The following is a 21,559-nucleotide window of genomic DNA, read 5'->3' on the forward strand; positions in this document are numbered from 1 at the left end:
AGCCATGTAGGCCTGGAATGAGCCAGGCACCTTTTTCCTTTCTTTTTTTTTTCTTTTTTCTTTTTAGGGCCACACATATGGAAGTTCCCAGGCTAGGGATCGAATCAGAGCTGTAGCTGCTGGCCTAGGCCACAGCCGCAGCAACACCAGATCCAAGCCACATCTTCAACCTACACCACGGCTCATGGCAACACTGGATCCTTAACACACTGAGCGGGGCCAGGGATCGAACCTGCATCTTTAGGGATACTAGTGGGGTTTGTTACCGCTGAGGCACAACGGGAACTCCCACGTACCATTTTTACGTATTGTCTTTAACTCTTTCCCTGATACATAAATATTTAACCCAGTTATAATCTAAGTGTATGTATACTTTGTATATTATTTTTCCATAAGAGATTATACCACTCTATATTTTAACATAGGCTGCATCATTATAGTTTTAGTGGCGGCATAATATTCCAGGATCTTGAAGCACCGTCATTTACTAAGCCATTTCCTTAGTGCTGGACATCTGGTTTATATGAATCAGACTTTTAACAAGATATGACTTCCAAGGAGTTCTAGAATATTGTGAACAGATGGCGGATGAGAGTGATTTTGATATTACAGCGCATCTATTGATGATTCTGCCGTAAATAAAAGATAACTAAGGGTGGCTCACAAGTTGGTTGGAGGTGGGGGTATTACATATACAAAGAGAATTTGAGGTGAATTGGGGAGACATGAAATGCAACGAAATGACACAAATTCGATGGGGGGGAAGGGTCAAATATATATAGAAACAAAACAGAGCCAGAGACATAAATACAGACGTTTTAGTCACACTGCACACATCAACATGTTAGAATTTTCCTGGTCCAGGAGTTTCTCAACCGGAGTCCGTATTTTAATCGTGGAACATTCAGCTTCTTCTCCAGGTTTCCTATTCCTTTTACGCGAAGTCCTTTCTCAGCTTGTCCCAAAGGTGACCTCTTCTGCTTTCTTTCTCGTCCGTCCTTCTTTCCTTCCTTTTTTCAATTCTCTTTAGAGTTACACATGCAGCCTATGGACGTTCCCAGGCCAGGAGTCGAATCAGAGCTGCAGCTGCGACACCACAGCTTGTGGCAACGCTGGATCCTTAACCCACTTCATGAGGTCAGGGATCAAACTCACATCCTCAGAGAGACAACATCAGGTCCTTAACCAACTGAGCCACAACGGGAACTCCCCAAATGCTATTTTAAATCCATACTACAGTTTTTAAAGTGAAAGGCAGACATGGAAAGTGGTGGAGTTAGGCGTGTCCCTAGTTAGAGAAAAAAACAAAAACACATAGAGGAATCAGGAGAGTCTTTTGATTTATGGGATGGCCGAGGTTTAGGAAGGTGCCCTGAGGAGGAATAGAGAAAAAAGGAAAGAACCATTTGCAGGTGTATTCCTACTAAGAGAGTGAAAGGGCCACACAACGTTCTTGTATTGGCCCCTCTTAGGTCTTCAGACGACCTGGGTCTTAGGTCTCACGGGGCCCACGTCGTCCTCTAAAAAGAACCAGATTCCCATCCCTGCCCACACGCTTCCATCTTCCTGGCACATTCTAGCCGTTGGAGTGACAAACTGGAAAATCTTCCACATCGATCTGGCTCTGAGACGAGCCAATGCTGCTTTGTTTCCGCCCTCTCTCACGGGTCCAAGCTTGAAAATTCACCCCAAGTGCCACGCACCGAGGGGACCTGTCTGCTAGAAAACAGTCTCGGGAGCTCACTTCTTTACCCTGAGATCCGCAGTGCTGGCTCGTGGGACAGCACCAAACCCGAGCCCTCGTTCTGGGCAGGGCGGAACCCTGCCACCCTCGGCTGTTGTCACGGTCCCTGGGAGTGGGTGTCTGTGGTAGAACACGTGCACTCTTCCTCCGGTTTCGTCTGCTCTGTTTCTTCAGCTCTTATGTTAAGGAAGTGATCAAATTCTGGCATGCGGGTGAATATACTTAATTAAAACTAGTATCTCCTAAGTTATGTGTTAGGAGTTACGTGAGGGATAAATCCATGGACTGTTAGATTACAAAGTTTCCAAGAGAAAATTGTTGATGTTTTCTCTTTATTAACATCTAGGCCGTGGTACTGTCATGAGAGCGCATGCAAACCGGACCTGATTTCTGGGGCTCACGTACATTTCTCCAGCTGTGTGTCGTGTCCTCGGCACGGGGTGCCGCGGAGGCAGGAGAACAAGAGCCCTGATCTCACACGGAGCGGCCATTCCTGTTTAGGAAGACGGATCATGAACATATAAGCAGATACAGTCTCCAGATAATCATGTATTTTTGCATCAAAACATCTTCTAACAGATTTAACATGACTTCGTTTGATGTTTTCAAACATCAGGGAAGGAGGATGAGGAAGGGATCACCAGGGAGTTCCCTGGTGGTTCAGTGTGTGAAGGATCCAGTGTGGCTCTGGTTGCTGCTGCGGCATGGGTTCAAGCCCTGGCCCAGGAACTGCTGCATGTCACAGGCGTGGCCAAAAATACTACTGATAAACCAAGGTCATCTGCACTCGTCCCCTAAGCACAGCTTTCCTCTCACCAGGTGAGCACGTTTGACCCCCCCGCCCCCTGCCCGAGCCAAGAAGCAGCCAGGTCCGTGGAATCCCAGCGAGAGGCCACAGACGGCTAGTGACCACAGATGCCCAATGGACACGTCCAGTGACCACAGGATTAATATCTGTCTTCTGCTGCCGCCAGAGTAGCAGAAACTCAGCCCTTCACAACAACACAGGCTCGGGAGCTCACGCCCCTTGTGGTCAGGGGTCCAGGCACAGAGGCCTCTGCAGGGTCTCCTCTGGGAGGAGGGGGTCCCCCGGCAAGCTGTCTGGCTGTTGGTGGCACTGGGGTCACTGTGACACAGGAGCAGGGGAGCCCCCTCGGCCCCCCGCCCTCCCTCGTGGGCTGCTCCACGACTCGGCACTTCTCGGAGCCACGGCTTCAGATCGCGCTCAGGAGGCCCTCTGGGCAAGGGTTAGGCCAGGTGAGCCCACGCAGGCTGACCTTCCCCTTAACGACGTCAAAGGCCACTGATTAGGGACCTGAATCACATCCATAACCGCTTTATCTTTACCAGATAAGCAATGACAGGAGTGAAACCCCATCGTATTCACAGGTCTGGCCGCCATAGGCAACAGGCGACTGCGTGGCAGTGGGGCTGGGCCAGGAGGAATCACAGGCCACTTCGGAATTCTGACTCCCTGAGTTAGACTTACCCTCTAGCTTTTTATAAAATTGATTTTTAATTGTGGGGAAATGCACAGAACATAAATTGTGTTGTTTTAACCGTCCTTAAGGGTGGGGTGAGCTCGATGGCGCTAAAGCACCTGCAGTGGCTCCCGTCCCAGAACTCTTGCCATCCTGCAAAACCAGGACTCCGTGCAGACGAAACGACGACTCTGCAGCCCCTGGCCCCCCACCCCCACCGTGTGTCTGTAGTCTCGAATGCAAGTGACAGTGACGGCCGGGGCGAGGCAGGTAAACCCGCAAGCTCTCCCATTTCACTTCTTTTTTTTTTCCTTTTTAGGGGCACCTGAAGCACATGGAGGTTCCCAGGCTAGCGGTCCAACTGGAGCTGCCGCCGTGGGTCTACACCACAGCCAACAGCAACACCAGGTCCAAGCCGAGTCTGTGACCTACATCACAGCTCACGGCAATGCAGGATCTTAACCCACTGAGTGAGGCCAGGGATCGAAGCTGCGTCCTCATGGATACGGCTCGGGTTCTTAACCCACTTAGCCACAGCAGGAACTCCCCATCTCACTTCTACGCACACAGTCTTAGCAGAGCAGAGTTTCTTGAGCGATTCAACACTGAATGTGCATCTAGCTCGTTCTTTGCAGGAGGCGTGTGGTTCACCTCTCACTGCCCCTCCCCGGGGCTGAGACCGTGAACTCCGCTGGTCCCTTTGCCGTGGGCACAACACAGAGGAAGAGATGTGGCCGGTGACGGAAACAGGACAGACTGCTGACTCCACACTCCCCACAAGCCCAGAAGCAGCGAGAGCAGTGACAGCAGGGCTTCCCACACGGTCAGCAGGATGGGCGGTTCCTTCCACTTGGGAACGGAACCGAGTTCAGACCCAGCGAGGAACCACATGCCTCTTTTGTGTCTCAATTTCCCAACTAACAAATGAGGTTTGCAGAGCCCACAGAGTTTCAAGTCACGTGTCCCTTGCGCAGAAAGAAGGCACAGACTCGAAGCATTTGAAATGGCTTTGGTGCTGTGACAATTCCTGTCTCGAACGGCACCCTAAAAGATAATTTCCAGTTTGTCGGAAGCTTCCCTCCTCTGTGTCGTTATTTCACAGGGAAATGGACGTGACTTTGACCCTGTCCTAACCCAAGGGCCGTGGGGAAAACTGGCTTTTTACGTCCCGGGAGCCTCAGGTCCAGGTGGCGCAAAACAGGAGGGAATTTTGTGCTCCTCGCTGGGGTACGGATGCTGTGTTTTGTGCCCTGCAGATTTCCTCAGCTTCGTTCATGAGGCCTGACGATTCCCAGGCAAGATGCTGGCTCAGATGGCGGCCTCGTCCTTAATGTGGCTTTTGTTTCACAAGCAGCGAATGCCGAGCTTCCCTCTCTGCGCCTTCTGGGCGTCCTGGTAACGTGGCAGAGGGAGAACTCTAATTTTCAGCTCTGATAAAGTGTTTCCAGAATAAAGTAACATGTTGTTCAAATTCCAAACCCACATGCCTAGAAACTGTAATTTTCTGAGCGGATGGCAACTCTCAGCTACAAACAGAAGAAGAGCCCCTGTGCCAAAGCTTCGGCTTTTGAAACACTCCTGGCCCCGAGGCCCATCCACAGCGGAGCCCGGCAGGGGTGTGGGGCCCGGCAGAACAGAAGCTCCGAGCATCCCAGCCTGACCCACCACCTGCACAGCTGCAGACAGAGGTGGGGGGGCTGCTGGCCCCCTGGGGGGCCCTCCAGAGGCAGCCGTCTCTGCTGGTGACCACAGCCCCACCTGCAGCACTGGGGCGCTTGCCTGGGCTCCGGCGTCCCCCGGGATTTGGTTTCAAGAAGCAAAACAAATACAAGTTCAAGAAACTTCTTGCTTTCAAAAAAAAAGAAGAGGGGTTATTTATATTGTTGCGCCAATATTTTTAATGTACTTTAAGGTAAAAGAAAATTCCATAAACAGAGATTCACAAGTACCCGTCCCTGAGGACCTGGGGGCAGCGATTCTGCCTCCTCCAGAGTGAAAGGAACCCCCGCGCCGTGGTGTCACTGTGTTGGCCAGGTGGCTCCGAGGACGCGGTCACTCAGAGGGACACGCGTTCCAGTCGGGCCATTTCCTCTGCGTCCCAGAGACGAAGACGAGGACGAGCCACGGCAGCTTCAGCAAAGCTGTGCCCGCCGAGGACTGTATATGCAGACTCACACGCAGACACACAGACACACAGACACACACGCACACACACTCACACTTGCACACTGACACACACACAGACACACTCGCACACAGACACGTGGTGGACACACACAGTCAGTCACCACAGACACACAGTCACACACACACACACAGCCACTGCGGACACACACCTACACACACAGATACACAAGCACACACAGAAACACAGCCATACATAGAGACACACATTACCCACACCCACACTCACACACGTATACACACACAGAGTCAGAGATGTACAGACACACACATACACACAGTCATGCTCACACACACACACACACACACACACACACACACACACACACACACGTTTCCGGAGCGCTGGGCAGCCTGGCCCCCGAGCGGACGGCGCTAAGCCTCCTCCTTGCGGAGCAGGTTCCATTGGAGCTGCCCCCTTTCCCAGCCCTCCCCCATCACCACGGTTCCCTGTCACCTTCTGGGGTCCCTCACCCTCTTCCCAGGACCCTGGCGGAGAGGCCCCTGTGTCCTGCTGGGGTCTCCACGCCCCGTCAGCCCGACCCGGCCGGCAGGTGGGCTTGTCTCCGCCTCTGCCTCACAACCATCTCCCCATCCTGCCCCCCTGCTCCCCTCGTAGTCCCCCCATTTGCTTTCTCCTCCCTCAGGGTCACCGTCGCACACACTGGCCACCGGCCTGACCCCCACTGCGATCAGGGCAGACAGCACCCTGGGGAGACAGGGAGTCCGTCCAACACCATTTAAATCCCTGCGAGTTAATGGCTGCAGCAAACGTGCAGAACACGAGAGGAATTTAGAATCGAATTCAGCTGGAAATAACACTGCGACGTCCAGCTACGTGGGCCAGAGTCACGGCAGGAAGGGGGGACCGAATGGAGGGGACAAGGGTATAAACCAAGCTGTTCCCAAGACATGGACACAGCAAGGCGAGAACCAAGGGCAGAGCCAGCCCAGCCAGTACGGGACCAGCCCAGCCTGGCCATCAAGAATGTCCTACCTCCCGCTCACACTTCCCGCCTAACCCCCTGCACGAGATGTGACCTCTGCCAGCTCTGAGGAGTCCCCCAAATTCACTGGGAATCCAACCCCAAATCTATTTGGGATGATATCATCATTTCCGTCGTGAGCACGTGACATTTAATCTTGAAAAGATTCGGAATTAGGGAGTTCCCGTCATGGCGCAGTGGTTAACGAATCCGACTAGGAACCACGAGGTTGCCAGTTCGATCCCTGGCCTTGTTCAGTGGGTTAAGGATCCAGTGTTGCCGTGAGCTGTGGTGTAGGTCGCAGACACAGCTCGGATCCTGCGTGGCTGTGGCTCCAGCGTAGGCCAGCAGCTGTAGCTCCGATTAGACTCCTAGCCTGGGAACCTCCATATGCCGTAGGTACAGCCCTAGAAAAGACAAAAAGACAAAAAAAAAAAGAAAGAAAGAAAAGATACAGAATTAAAATGTAAAACTGATGAAGAGAAATCAAACCTAAGCTTGAAACATTGAGATTAAGAAAAAAGTCTGTGTGGGAGTTCCCCTCCGGGCTCAGCGGTAACAAACCCAACTAGGATCCCTGAGGATGTGGGTTCAATCCCTGGCCTCACTCAGTGGGTTAAGGATCTGGTGTTGCCATGAGCTATGGTGTAGGGCGGCAGCTGTAGCTCTGATTAGACCCCTAGCCTGGGAACCTCCTTATGCCGCAGATGTGGCCCTAAAAAGCAAAAAACAAAAGAAAGAAAAGAAAAAGAAAAAGTCTGTGAATATTTGTTATTTTTCCCATTTGTTATGTTTAAGAGGATTTTGTTGCTCAAATGTCGTCAAACTTGTAATTTTTTTTTTTTTTTTACTGCTGTACCTACAGCATATGGAGGTTCCCAGGCCAAGGGTCAAATCGGAGCTGCAGCTGCTGGCCTACACCACAGCCACAGCAAGTCCAGATTCTCAATACACTGAGCCAGGCCAGGAATCGAAACTGCATCCTCACAGAGTCAACGTCGGATCCTTAATTCACTGAGCCACAATGGGAACTCCTTCTTTGAGTTTTTAATAGGACCAAAGATTAATCAAAGGCCCTCTTTGAAAAGTTACTCAATAGTACTAGATTCACTGTTGAAAATAAGCTTTGCAGGTTGAATGTCACATACAAAGGGCACGAAAGGACACTGCTGTTGTGCTAATGAAACGACATTTAAATATTCACCGAGTTCCATTATAAATGGATTTCTTAGGAGACACATCTGCAAGGACCACCTTTTCTTCCCCTGAAAAGACCATCTCAGTCGTCATGAGCACACGCTCACAAGAGAAGCCGAGGGGCCAGTCTGAGCTCAAGGGATGTCCCGGGTTCCTGTGACCTGGAGTCCCTCTCTGAACCTCAGTTTCCTCACCTGTAAAATGGCACAACAGCAATTACATCATGCAGCCGACTGGAAGCACAGAAGGGAACTGGGAGGGCGAGGACAGCCCCTGGCAAGGACCCCCACCGCGGGCACCCTCGTCGCCTCGTCCGGGGACCACAGATACCGTGAGCGTGACAACCTTGACCGCAGCCGCTGCTTTCCTGGATCTCATGGGGAATTCAGGTTCTAAGGAAAGCCTCCAGAGCGACCCGGTTCGAAAGGAACAAACACCTCACACGTGTCGGCTTGAAACCCTCCAGTGGGTCCATCTCAGTCCGGGAAGAGCCCTGCCCCCAGCGCCCTCTGACGTCACGGCCCACTGCCCCGCCCACCCCGCTGTGCTGCCCCCGCCCTGCGTTGGTGACCGCAGTCCCCCTGCCCCGGGGCGTCTCCACCAGGTTCTGCGTGACACCCTGCCACGGTCAGGTCTCTGTTCAGACGTCGCCTGAGCCCCCGTGAGAATGAACCACACCCCTGCCAACCCCGGGCTGCTCATGTCTTGCTTCCTTTTCCTCCTTCAATAGAGCACCTGCTGTGACTCAACCCTTCACCCGCTTTCCGCAACCAGCATGTCAACAAAGGCAGAGATGTTGTGGATTTTGTCTGCTGTGTTCCCAACCCCAGGACAGAGCCGGCTCTGGGAAAGAGCAGAGGACGTGGAGAAAGTGGGCAGGACTCGGGCCAGGTTGTGACCCCGACTCTGAGACTCACCTCCTGACTCCTCACTCCCTGCGCCCACAGCGGGGCATAATCCACCCGCGGGGCCCTTAGGGGGAGCCACGGCTTACCCGGGTTCAGTAAGGCAGTGCGGAAATGTGGCAGTGTTACCATTAGTGGGTGACATGTCAACAGGCTGCCTACACGGGCCCTGTTTTAAATGTTGTCCATTTGGGAATTGTTTGCCTTGCGACCTCCTCATGGAATGAGATCGCCACGACCAGCGAGACCCGTCTCCAGCATCAGAGTGCCCAGGCCCGTGGCAGGACATGCGAGGGATGGTCACTGTGGGTTTCCTCAAAATTGGTGAAAACTGGGCTCAACCCGAAGGTTCTGGAGATTTGTCAGGAGGCTGGGTTAACATCTTGGAAACCTGTCCCATTGCTCTATGAAATGCTCAAACAGGAGTTCCCTTCGTGGCTCAGCGGAAACGAATCCAACTAGTATCCATGAGGACTTGGGTTTGATCCCTGGCCTTGCTCAGTGGGTTAAGGCTCCGGCGTTGTCGTGAGCTGTGGTGTAGGTGGCAGATGCGGCTTGGATCTGGCGTGGCTGTGGCTGTGGTGCAGGCTTGGCAGCTACAGCTCTGATTCGGCCCCTAGCCTGGGAACTTCCACATGCTGCAGGTGTGGCCCTAAAAAGACAAAAAAAAAAAAAAAAAAAAAAGAAAAAAGAAAGGAAGAAAGAAAGAAATGCTTGACGGCGTTCTCGCAGGAGTCGGGTGGGGTTGGAAGATTGGATGAAGGAGATGGATGAGGCTCATCATCCCTGGTAAGAGAGCAGATCTCCACGTGCACCCCTCGGTCCACGGGGACGGCAGGGAAGCGAAGGAGCCGGAAAAGGGCTTTCCTCCGTGTTTACTTTGGGCTGCGCAGTCTGCGCTTTTAAAACCTCCTCTCATGTAATTCAGAGACCAGGGGTCTCTCTCTTGCAAACTGACACTCTTGCGCTGAAAGCCCAGGCGTGTCTGCAGGGACCCGGTCAGCATCAGAGGTCCCCTCGGCGGGACTACACAGTAGGGACAAAGGTCCCATCAGCTGAGGCCACAGGTTCAAAGACAGCATGTTACTCACACCAGTCACCCAGTCACCACCCCGACACCTGAGCCCGAGCCAACTAAGGGGCCAGGATCCCGGGGCATGAAACAACCCGAGAGTCCCCGCAAAGTGTTCTGGAGCAGGCAGTGGGGCTGCTGAACCCAGGGCCTGGAACAAGTCGCCCGAATCGGCCTGCCGTGATTTAAGCACAAGGTGTTCATGGATGGGAGCTGAGAACGAGGGGCCAGCGCCACCTTGTGGAGAGGCCCGCGGGCCCTCTGGTACCCACCCCACACCTCTGCCCAGCCTGGCAGCCGCCAAACTCACCCAGCCTCCGCCATCAGGGACTCCAGTGCATTGGGGCAGGGATTCAACAACGTTCTTTCAACTTTTTCAAAAGACTCCCTCCAAAGCTACTAACTCTAGTTTCTCCCACTGAGGTGCCCCAGGCGCTGTGTGCCACGGGCTCTCAGGGGTGACACCAGGACACCAGCCTCTTCCTAGCTCGTTTGCTCATACAGACCCTCTCCCACTTCAATCTCACACCATTTGGTTTCATGCAAGAAATGCTTAGGAGTTCCCGCTGTGGCGCAATGGGTTAAAAACTCCAAGTACAGTGGCTGGGGTCTCTGCAGAGGTGCCGGTTCAATCCCCAGCCCTGTGCAGGGGGTTAAGGGGTTCAGCATGGCTGCAGCTCCAGCCTAGAGTCAACCTCGGGCCAGGAACTTGCATAGGCCATAAAAAAAAAAAAAAAAATTAGAAACACTTATGACGCATTAAATGCCACGTAGGCACTGGAGAGGCTCAGTGAACCGGGCCAGCATCTGGCTTTGGGTCAAGAGAACACAGGTAAGTTTTAAGAGCCACGGTTTTGCACAAAGAGCAACAAGTGGAGTTCCCGTCATGGTACAGCAGAAACGAATACGACTAGGAACCATGATGAGGTTGCAGGTTTGATCCCTGGCCTCGCTCAGCGGGTTAAGGATCCGGTGTTGCCGTGAGCTGCCGTGTAGTCCAAGGACATGGCTCAGATCTGGCGTGGCTGTGGCTGTGGTGTAGGCTGGCAGCCACAGCTCCGATTGGTCCTCTAGCCCGGGAACCTCCATATGCTACAAGTTCGGCCCGAAAAAGACAAAAGACCAAAATAAAAAAAAAGGAGCAACAAGCACCAAGGAGCTGGAGAGGGAAGAAGAGAGGGCCCTTCAGAGCAGCCATGGCCGCTGTCAACACCCTCAGTGTCCACCTGGCTCGGTGACATTGCCCAGGCGCCCCAGAGTTCCAGCTGCAGCTGCAGCTGTGGCCACGTGGCCCAAGCCTGTCCCGGGGCCTCTGCCTCCTTGGCCGGGCTGGCCTGGGTGTGGACACGCTGCTTTTCCTCTTAGTTCATCCGAGGCAAGATCGGAATTTTCCAGTAGGAATGTTTACTAGGCAACTAAAGAAAAAAAACAAAAGAAAAAAGGAAGCACAGAGGTACCTAAAGGCTGGCTTGCTGAGCAGAGCTGCCCCATCCCCAAGCTCCGGCGAGGGCAGGCTTGGCGGGAGCCGCTTCTCAGCACCCGAGCCTGGCCTCCTGGCAGGATGTGACTCCCGTTCAGGCTCCTGGGCCAGCTGAGACCTGCAGGACACGTCAGCAAGGCTTCCCAGCCCTGGTTCTGGACGAGGCCTGAGACTGGATCTCAGCCCGGCTCTTTTCTAACGGCGGGGCCTTCACCGTGGAGCCGGGGTGTCCCTCCCCGGACACGGCGCACATCGCCAGGGTGAGACAGACAGGGTGCAGCGCCCCACATGCAGCGGCACTCAGTTAAAGGCAATACATCATCAGGCTGCTGTCCCCTGAGCCTCCGCCAGCTTCCAGGCCCAGGACAGGCCATGCGACAAGGTCTCATTGACACTTCAGGCCATCCCACCAGACTGCCACTTACACTCAGCACTGTACACATGAGAAACCAAGTTTTGAAAAAGAGAAACTTTTTTTTTTCTTATAGGGCCGCACCCACCGCATATGGAGGTCCCCAGGCTAGGGGTGGAATCAGAGCTGCAGCTGCCGGCCTATCCCACAGCCACAGCCACAGCCACAGCCACAGCCATGCGGGATCCGAGCAGCAACTGTGACCTACGCTTCAGCTTAGAGCAATGCTGGATCCTTCCTTAACTCACTGAGCGAGGCCAGGGCTCGAACCTGCATCCTCATGGAGAACAGTTGGGTTCTTAACCTGCTGAGCCACAATGGGAACTCCACGACGCACTTTCCTGAGGGCTCATTTCTAAGCAGCAGAGCTGGGCCTCAAACCCTAGTTTGTTCATTGCTAAAGTCTTTTTTTAATGACTTTTTTTTTTTTTTGAGGCAAAACATATAAAGAGAAAAGTACTCAAATCGTGAGTCCAGTTCAATGAATCTCCAGAGTAAACGCATTGTAACCAGCGGCCGGTCAAGAAATAGCCTGTTATTGGAGTTCCTGTTGTGGCGCAGTGAGTGGTTAACAAATCCGACTAGGAACCATGAGGTTGTGGGTTCGATCCCTGCCCTTGCTCAGTGGGTTAAGGATCAGGCGTTGCTGTGAGCTGTGGTGTAGGCTGCAGACACGGCTGGGATCTGGCATTGCTGTGGCTCTGGCATAGGCTGGTGGCTATAGCTCCGATTCGACCCTTAGCCTGGGAACCTCCATATGCCACAGGAGTGGCCCAAGAAATGGCAAAAAGACAAAAGAAAAGAAAAGAAAAGAAATAGCCCATTACCTGCGCCCAGAGCCCCCTCTGGCTTCTCTAGCTGGAGAAGCAGCAGCACCCCCCCAACAACCAGACACCCCCCATCCCCACCTAGGTTTCTCTCTCTGGCTCTCCAGTGTCCCCTGAGCTCCCCGGTGTACCATGCAGACATTTCTGTCTTGCTTTTCTAGGCAGGTTGGCCCTGATACTCCAGCTACTGTCATCAGAAGCCAAAGCCCCAGCCATTGCCCTGCCCTGCCCTGCCTTCAAGGAAACCCCCCCTGAACCGCCTCTGAGAGCTGTGGGCTGTGTGTCCCCAGAGTCGTTTGCCGAAGCCCTGCCCCCAGAATGTGACCGTACGTGGTGACAGGGCCTTTACAGAGGTGGTGGAGTTAAAACGGGGCCATGCAGACGGGCCGTAACCCTGTGTGAGTGGTGTCCTCATTAAGGGAGATGAGGACACAGACACGCACAGCGTGTGAGGACACAGGAGCAGGTGGCACCTACCAGCCAAGGGGGAGACCTCGGGAGAAACCGACCCTGTGACACCCTGACTTTGGACCTCCAGCTTCCAGGTAGTGAGGGAATAAGCGCCTGTTGTGTGGCCCCCAGCCAGCCGGACCCGCCCTGGACGAGGACAGGTCCCGCCTCCCTTCAGCGCAGGGGGATTGTGGGGGGCTGCTAGTTGGAAGCAGGACACATAACGCAGATGAGCCCCAGGCCCCGCCCTCCCCAGGTTTCCTGCCAAAGTCTTGTCTGCGTCTCCAGATGCATCTTGTGCCAACTTGTATCATTTATTTTTAAAAAAGACCCAGTACAGAGAGAGGAAGCCCATGCTTTTGCCCCTTGGCGAGCGTTGTTCCCTAAGCCCCCAAGGAGGCCCCGGGGGCTGGTGGGGGATGATTTTGTCTCTGGGCCCTGCCGGGGTTTTACGACGGTGGCAAAGCTGCAGACCTGTGAGCTGGACTCACTCGTTCTCTTCTCCCAAAGGAGGGTAACATCCATCTCCGGCTCTCGACTTACGGAAATCTTTTCTCACTCTGCTCACCCGACTTAGGGGATAAAAGCAGATTGCACCAAGTTAACAAGAAAATGATGACAGTGCATTGTGGCCTCATTCCTAAGCCTTCAGCTGGAAGCGGAGAGAGTCAATTACCCGTCCAGCGAGGCTCGCATCTTCCCTTTTGAAGAGAACTAAACAGGCGGCTTAGTTAGGTCCATTGTTCTGTAAAATCACATCCATTTTCTCCAACTCTGTTGCTGTGAGGTGGGTCCAACGGGCTGCCTGCTGTGCTGGAAACACCCGCGGTGCCAGCCCATCCTGTTTATGGTCCATCATCCCCCCATCCCTGCAGTTTCTGAGCGCATGCTTTTTTTTTCTTTTTAGGGTTCCCCCCCTTGCGACACATTGAAGTTCCCAGGCTAGGGGTTGAATCAGAACCACAGCCACCAACCTACTCCACAGCCACATGCAGGATTCAAGCCGCGTCTGTGACCTACACCACAGCTCACAGCAGCGCCGGATCCTAAACCCATTGAGCAAGGCCAGGGATCGAACCCATATCCTCATGCATACTAGTCGGGTTCGTTACCACCGAGCCACAATGGGACCTCCCTGTTTGCACACTTACTAATTGTTCAGATTTGCCCCGGCAGTGCCAGCTACTCGGCACCCGTGCTGGGCCTCCGCTCGGCTGGTCCCTGCTCAGCTGGTTCCCAGGATTTAGTAACTTATGCCGAGACCAGCCTGGTCCAGGCTGGTGCAATGGAGAAAACACACCCGCATCTCGCTGCTGCCGACAGGGACACAGCAGACGGGGACGCAGCAGTGGCCCCGTGTGCCCGGGTCCGGGGGTCCTAGGGTTGAGCCCCTTGCATCTCATTGGGCAAAACTGTATCCTGTGCTCACGTTTAAACCCATCCCCGCCCCTGAGATGCTCAGACCCACTCGGACCTCAGGGTGGCAAAGGCCGCCCTGAATGTGGCCACCTGGGCAGGCAGGAGACCTGAGGAGGCACAGAGCGGGACGTCACAGGGGCTGGGCCGGCCACTCTGTCTCTTTCTCCCAAATGTGAGTAACTGCCAACGTCTAAATGGAAAAAAAAAAAAAAAAAAAGCAGATTGCACCAAGTTAACAAGAAAAAAAAAGCTCATCCCCGCTCCCCCTGCCCCCGCCCCCAATGGCCATGACCCTGGCTCCGGCACCCAGGTTTGTCCTGAATCCAGGGGTGGGGGAGGGCGTTGAAGACGAACGTGGTCCTGGTCACAAAAGCCCAGGGAGGCAGCCAGAGCCAGGAAGGGCCAGCCCTGCCCCGCTCATCTTCAGCCACCCGCCCCTCTCCCCTTGACTCCCTGCGAACGGACCTCGGTTCAGGTCAAGGGTACAGGAGGCCAGCGGGAGTCCCAGATGCAGCCAGGATGGTGCCTCCCGGCGCACGTGGGGGCCAAGGGCCATCTCAGCTGTGGATGGAGCCCAGGAGCTCCGAGCCACCATGGGCCACACTGCCTCGTTCTCTGCATCCCGGTCCCAAGTCCACCCGAAGACTTCAGCGGAGCCACCGTGGGCCCAGGGCCGTGCGAGGCAAGGCTTGCTACAGCTGGTTCGTTTCCAAAACAGGCTTAAGGCTGCACTGGCCTTGTGGGAATGCCTCTGCTTCTTTCAGTGCCGGTTTTTCAACTTTGTGTTAATATAGGGGGTCATTACGGCACAGGTGGCTTTCGATGCAGCTCCGCTGTCAGACGTCAGCTCCCTGCTTGGCTGGATTAGGACTCTGGGGTTTTTCTTAGACTGTTTTTTTGACTCCGATCTTCAGGCAGGAAAGTGCAGGCAATCAGACCCCAGCAGTGCTCAGACCCCATCACCCGTCCCCCCAGGAAGCAGCTGTTAGTCTGAGCCCACGGCATCTTCCAGACCAGAGGGATCTGCCCGCAGCCTGCAGTCTGCCCAAGGATGCAGAAAGCTGTTTCAGAGGTGTTACTGAAAATTCTGCTTCTGTTTCCATCATTTCAATACGTCAGATCATTTCTTACAGGTCACAGAATGCCTTAGCCTCCCCCAGCCCCTGCCATAGCCATACCTACAGAATTTACTGCTTTTACCATTTCTGTGACACTTAGCACGCTTTGGTTCAGTTTGGTTCAGATATGCTCTGATTCCCAAACTATGTTTTCAAGGGGTGAAGCCAGGAGTGGGGCTGTGGGGGCTGGTGACCATGTAATGTCTGCAGGCAGAATTGCACCTCGTAATGAGAATTCTTTTTTGAGAAAGCCCTTTGAGGTACTACTTTGTTGTGGGGGGAACAAAATGGACCTTGGGGCAGAGTCAAGACGGAGGGGAGTAAAACTATAAGAACGAAATTGTTCTGTTTAATGTATTTCCTCAGGGTGGAGAGGAGACTGACCAGCTAGGAGACCCCGGACCAGAAAACGATGCAAGAGCAAAGGAAGAGCGGGGAGCAGAAGGCTTTAATCACAGGGACTTTGTGGGTCAGGGGCACGCGTTTAGCTGGGGGCAGTTTTGTGCTGCAGCAAGGCAGCCCCTCCACTCTCTGGACCCCGACCTCTCAGACCTGGCTGGGAAGGGAGCCCCGGGGTAGGGGGGACTGCAGATTCAGGAGAAGCACAGGGTGAAGCCGGCACATCAGCAACCTGGGGAAAGGATTCCAGAATAAGCAGCTAGAGGTGATGGGGGCGGGGGCGGGGCTGACAACGCCCACACCTCCCCACAAACATGGGGAGGATGCAGGCTTTCCCAGGGTTTGTGAACTGGGGGGTTGAGGAGCTGTATTTCCGTTTCAAAGGGTGTAGTGACCCTAGACAGATCCCCAGATGGACTGGGCTCGTCTACGCAGTTAACCAGTGGACTCGCCCCCTCCTGCAGGCTCAGGACCCAATTCCGAAAAATCCATGCTGCTTTCACATTGGTTACCAGGAAGATGCTAGTTTCCGATGGTCAGGAAGAGCCTGCATACCGATCTGTCCATCCTTCCTCAGCCTAGAACCTGGCTGGGGAACAAGACCTTTTCATTTGGTGCTGTAAATGACACATTCAGAACGCCTCTGTCAGGTCAGTCCTGCGGATTTTACTGGTGTCGGAACCAGCAACACTGCTCTCTCTGTAGGACACGAGCCCGTCACAGAGAGCCCGCCAACCCTCCCCACACCGCTCACCAGTCGCAGCTTACAAAGGAGCCCTGTCTGCTGAGAGGCTGGTGCACAGAGCTTGATACATACCCTGCTAGTCCTTGTTCTTTTCCATAGGTTAGTTTTTAAAGAAACTGAAAGAATCATCAGTCAGTTTTTCATCATAAAAAAATACTCTAATGGAAGGAATTCCCATCACGGCTCAGCGGTAAGGAAACTGGCTAGTATCCATGAGGACGGGGGTTCCAACCCTGGCCTTGCTCCGTGGGTTAAGGACCTGGCATTGCCATGAGCTGTGGTGTAGGTTGCAGGTGCGGCTCGGATCCTGTGTGGCTGTGGCTGTGGCGTAGGCCGGCAGCTGCAGATCCGATTCGACCCCTAGCCTGGGAACCTCCATGTGCCATGAATGCAGCCCTAAAAAGCAAAAACAAACAAACAAACAACAAAAACCCAAAAAACTCTAATGGAGTTCCCTGGTGACCTAGGACTTAACCATTCGCCATTGTCACTACGGTGGCCTGGGTTCCATCCCTGGCCAGGGAACGTCCACATGCTGCATGTGTGGCCAAAAAAGAAAAAAGACAAAAACACTACAGTCACACAACTTCGTTTTCACAAAACTTGGAAAACCACGGGGAGAGAATTGCACCCGTTGAAACAAGCAACGGAGACATTGGAAAATATTTCTAGGAATATTTTGACATATTTCTGTGCAGTTTTTCATGGTTTATTTTTTCTAGGAAATTATAAAACCTTTCCAGCATACAGAAAATAATATAACAGACAACTATATGCTCACCACTAAAATTTAAAAAATGCTAGTGTTCTACTATGTAATTGTACATGTATAATTAACCATATCCTTCTCCTTTAAACAGACAAAAAATGACAGATACAGCAAAAGCTCCCGCCCTGGGATCACATCCACCCACACATACCCACATATTTGAGGCTTTGTGATTCTGCCTTTTTTTTTTTTTTTTTTTTGATTTTTTTTTCCACAGCATATGGAGGTTCCCAGGCTAGGTGTCGAATCGGAGCTACAGCTGCTAGCCTTCACCACAGTCACAGCAACACCAGATCTGAGCCGCATCTGCAACCTACACCACAGGTCACTGCAATGATAGATCCCTAACCCAGTGAGTGAGGCCAGGGATCGAACCCACATCCTCATGGATACTAGTTGGATTCGCGTCTGCTGAGCCATGATGGCAACTCCTGCCTTTTTACTGTATATTACACATATCCATGAACATCTACTGGGTTTTTTTGTGTCTTTGAAACATACATAAGTCATAACCTCAATCTTTTTGCTCTTTATTTTTCCTTTCAACACGATGTTACTGCAACTCACGCTGTCTGTGTTCACACGAGGCATCAGTGCAGTGGCCTCCCCGGTGGCCTGTCCCCTCGGCCACCCAGCGCACTGCCCCGCTGCAACTCGAAAGCTCATCACGGCTCCAGAGATCCCCCGCTTCCCCTTTCCCAAGCTGCCACCGGAGTGCATTCTGGTCACAGCTTAGGTGGCGGGGACAGCATCCGTTCCCCTCCCAGGACCCTCCACCGTCGGGACTCCAAACGCCGCCCTGGTTCGTCCCTTCCACCACACGCCCACCCTCTGGACCCACCCCTTCTCTCCTACCCCCCAGCCTTTACTCCTAGTCTCTCCACAGCCTGGAATATTCTCCCCCTCACCTCTTCCGTCCTTCACGATGAAGCCTCCCCAGCCTCCCCAGGCTCCTCACTCTTACTTTTTTTTTTTTTTTGTCTTTTTAGGGCCATGCCCATGGCATATGGAGGCGCCCATGGCATATGGAGGCTCCCAGGCTAGGGGTCGAATCGGAGCTGTAACCACCAGCCTACCCCACAGCCACAGCAACACCGGATCCGAGTCGCGTCTGCAACCTACCCCACAGCTCATGGCAATGCCGGATTTTAACCCACTGAGCAAGGCCAGGGATCGAACCCACAACCTCGTGGTTCCCAGTCGGATTCACTTCCGCAGCGCCATGACGGGAACTCCTCCATCATGGGCACTCTTGATTTCTGGGTGGCGTATACAACGATGCTACGGGAAATCAGCGCTTGCCTCTTCAGCTCTGCGCTACGGTGCTCCCGCTCGCAAGTGAAAACAATGCAGCCCTTGGTCCAGAGCCTGTGAGTGGAGACACGTGCAGGAAAAGCCTAGGAGGTGCTCAGAGATGCTGGCTGACGACGGTTCAGCAGCGGCTGGTTCTGAGCCCACCTCCCTAGGAAGCAGATTCTCAGTTGGTCCACTTTTCTCTGAAGCCCGGTCTCAGGTGGGCTGTCTTTCCTCGAGGCAGACACAGCGTGGTCGATACACTTTCTTAGGTGAACAAGCGACATTCAATTTGTCATCATGCTGGTCATCAATTAGGGGTGAAGGGAGGGAGCTGGGAGCACATCCCAGAGCAGAGTGGGGCTCACCCCCAACCTCCAGCTCAGACGCTCAGAAGGGCAAGGTCCCTGAGGTCCCCGATCCACACTCAAGCTGGTGTGACATTCCTGTCCTGAGTAGGTTTCTTCCACTTGTTACTCTCTGGTAAATCACAAATCCGAGCATCCTTGGGCGGTTCCACACTCAACAAGTTGCGTGGTTCTCGGAGACATCCTGTTGCAAGGGTCCATTTATGTAAAGTTCAGAACTACGCCAAGTCAGTTGAGAGTGACAGAGATGAGCAGGCGGTGACCCATCGGGGGCGCCTGGGCTGCTGGTGGCATGGGTTCCTAACCTGGTGCTTTGCCAATTAACGCCATCGTTTCGTGGACACTCTTAAAGGTGAATCCTCAGAGCTTGTGCACGTCTCTGGAGGAATTATGCGCAATTAAAAGGTTTCCTTTTAGAAAGTAAATCAGGAGTTCCGATCAAGAGCAGCAGGTGAAGGACCTGGTGTTGTCACTGCCGCAGCGTGGGTTCAGTCCCTGGCCTGGGAACTTCCATGTGCCATGGATGTGGCCAATAAATAAATAAATAAACTTCCCCCCAAAAGCTATTGAAGAGTTTCCTGAAAACAACTGAGGTTTGGGGAGATTACTCCCACAGAAGAACCAACTCTAAAGGGAGGGAGTCGGTGAGGAAAACCGAAGAGATGCAGTGAGTTAGGTAATGGGGTCGGTGGGAGCTGCTGGAATCCGATCTTGCAGGAGGACAAGGTGGATTCCCTACCAGGCTTCGTGGTAAAACAGCATCTTGACACACTTCTATGATGCTATTTTAGCAAACACTCAAAGGGAAAACGGACAGCCAGGCGGGCCATTTCTAGAGACAACTGGCAGCGTTCCGCCAGCCTCCAAGCTCCCCCAGGAACAAGGGCTGGTGTCGGCGCAGCGGCTGCCGGGGGCGCCCGAGGGTCCTCCCTGTGCTGCACTGTGCATCTCTCACTAGTGGGCCGGTCCAGCCATCAGAGGGGTCCTGGGCATCACCGGTGGCTCCAGAAAGCAATTTAGGGTGCACCTGCCCTGTGGAGGGGGACAGCGTAGCTGTGCTGTGACTTCAACTCTGATCCCATGCTCCCTCCAGGCTTCAGGAAGACACTTCAGGCTGTCGGGGTAGTGGACTGAACTTTATGAAGCGACAGCCCTGCTGGCAGGACTCTATGTGTTCACAAGGTCCCCGTCTATCTGCGCTGGTCTGTGAGACGTATGGGTTTCTGTGCAAACACACAAGAATCGAATTCTGTGGGTTCTTCCTCCCACGTACAAAGCAGCCTGTGTGCAGAGGGGGAGTGACCTGGGATGTGGCTGGGACCAGCCCAGGGGAGGGGACGGTAAGTCAGGGGCCCTCGAGGCTGAAGCAGAGCTGTGTCTGCGGTGCTTGGGAACACATGGGCATCTTGTTTTCTGAGCAAAGAGAGGAGGGGGCTTCCTGCCCAGCCCCGTTGCCTGAGGCGTAAGGAGAAAGCTGAGACTCGATTTCCTGCTTCCGGTGAAGGAAAAAAATCCATCAAGCCTTGAACAAGGATTCAAAGTTCAACTGCCACACGTTCCTGCGCCAGTGGGAGCCATGTATTAAATGAGCAGTCCTGTAAATAACAACCTGACAGCCAGTTACTGGCACCTACACAGCCCCAGGCTTTGGAAAATTGCTTCCAGACACATCAGCATTTTTCTTTTTTAGGGTCGTGCCCACAGCATATGGAAGTTCCCCGTCTAGAGGTCGAATCAGAGCTGCAGCTGCCGACCTACACCACAGCCACAGCAACATGGGATCCAAGCCGCATCTGCAACCCATACCACAGCTCATGGCAACGGCAGATCCTTAACCCACTGAGTGAGGCCAGGAATGGAACCCGCATCCCCATGGATGCTAGTTGGGCTCGTTACCACTGAGCCACAATGGGAACCCTAAGTATTTATGGAAACTGGATGAACAGGTCAGTAAAAATCACAGCAGTCACGCTGTTAAGTGCGTCATGACAAGTTACGCTGGCCGTGTCCTGTAGCTTGGCAATGTAAAATTTGGGTCTTGGGGTTCCTGTGGGGCTCTCTCATACCTGTTTTCATATATTTAAAAGTCCTCGACTTTGCTGAAGGAGGCGAATTCTGGATGCCCACTTTACAGACCTGGGAGCGGTGGTTCAGGAAAATCTCCAGCTTGTTCACGGCAGGGCTGGGCCGGGGGTCTGGGCCCCTGACTCCTCGTCTCCTGCTCATCTGTCCCCATTCAGCACACGCTGGAGGAGGCGGGTGTCCCCTCGGGGAGCCATGTGCCGTCCGTTCCCAACAGCTGTGGTTGTTGCAGGAACTGGGGCGGAGGTGGGGGTGCCGACTTTTAAGCCTGGCCCTGTGATTTTTACCGACCTGTTCATCCAGTTTCCATAAATACTAACCAGCTGGCAGAAAAGGACGGTGCATCAGGGATCCCAAACTGCTCAGTGGGGAGCTCCCATTGTGGTGCAGCAGAAACGAATCCGACGAGGAACCATGAGGTTGCAGGTTCAATCCCTGGCCTCGCTCCGTGGGTCAAGGATCCAGCGTTGCCGTGAGCTGTGGTGCAGGTCGCAGACATGGCTCAGATCCTGTGCTGCTGAGGCTGTGGTATAGGCCGGCAGCGGTAGCTATGATTCAACCCCTAGCCTGGGAACTTCCATATGCAGGTGTGGCTCTAAAAACAAACAAAAACAACTGTTCACTGGTT

At 53.6% G+C, this 21,559-nt stretch overlaps 1 long non-coding RNA gene across 11 annotated transcripts in view; it reads right to left on the reverse strand.

Moving 5' to 3' along the window:
• Positions 1 to 21,559, reverse strand: part of LOC102161744 (uncharacterized) — a 109,779-nt gene that overhangs the window by 48,374 nt on the left and 39,846 nt on the right. Inside the window, exon 3 of one of the 11 annotated variants that reach the window (XR_014809507.1) lies at positions 599 to 2,237. The exons of 9 other annotated variants lie outside the window; for them this stretch is intronic. This is a non-coding gene — a long non-coding RNA (uncharacterized LOC102161744). Of the gene's footprint in view, positions 1 to 598; positions 4,618 to 21,559 lie in introns of those variants that run through there. One more of the 11 variants, XR_014809505.1, reaches the window with a different exon arrangement.

The sequence above is a fragment of the Sus scrofa genome, chromosome 7, assembly GCF_054392235.1.
Source record: "Sus scrofa isolate SSC_HxYL_T2T_F1_AM1 chromosome 7, Sscrofa_HxYL_maternal_Yorkshire_Landrace_v2.0, whole genome shotgun sequence".
NCBI classification, from domain to species: domain Eukaryota; kingdom Metazoa; phylum Chordata; class Mammalia; order Artiodactyla; family Suidae; genus Sus; species Sus scrofa.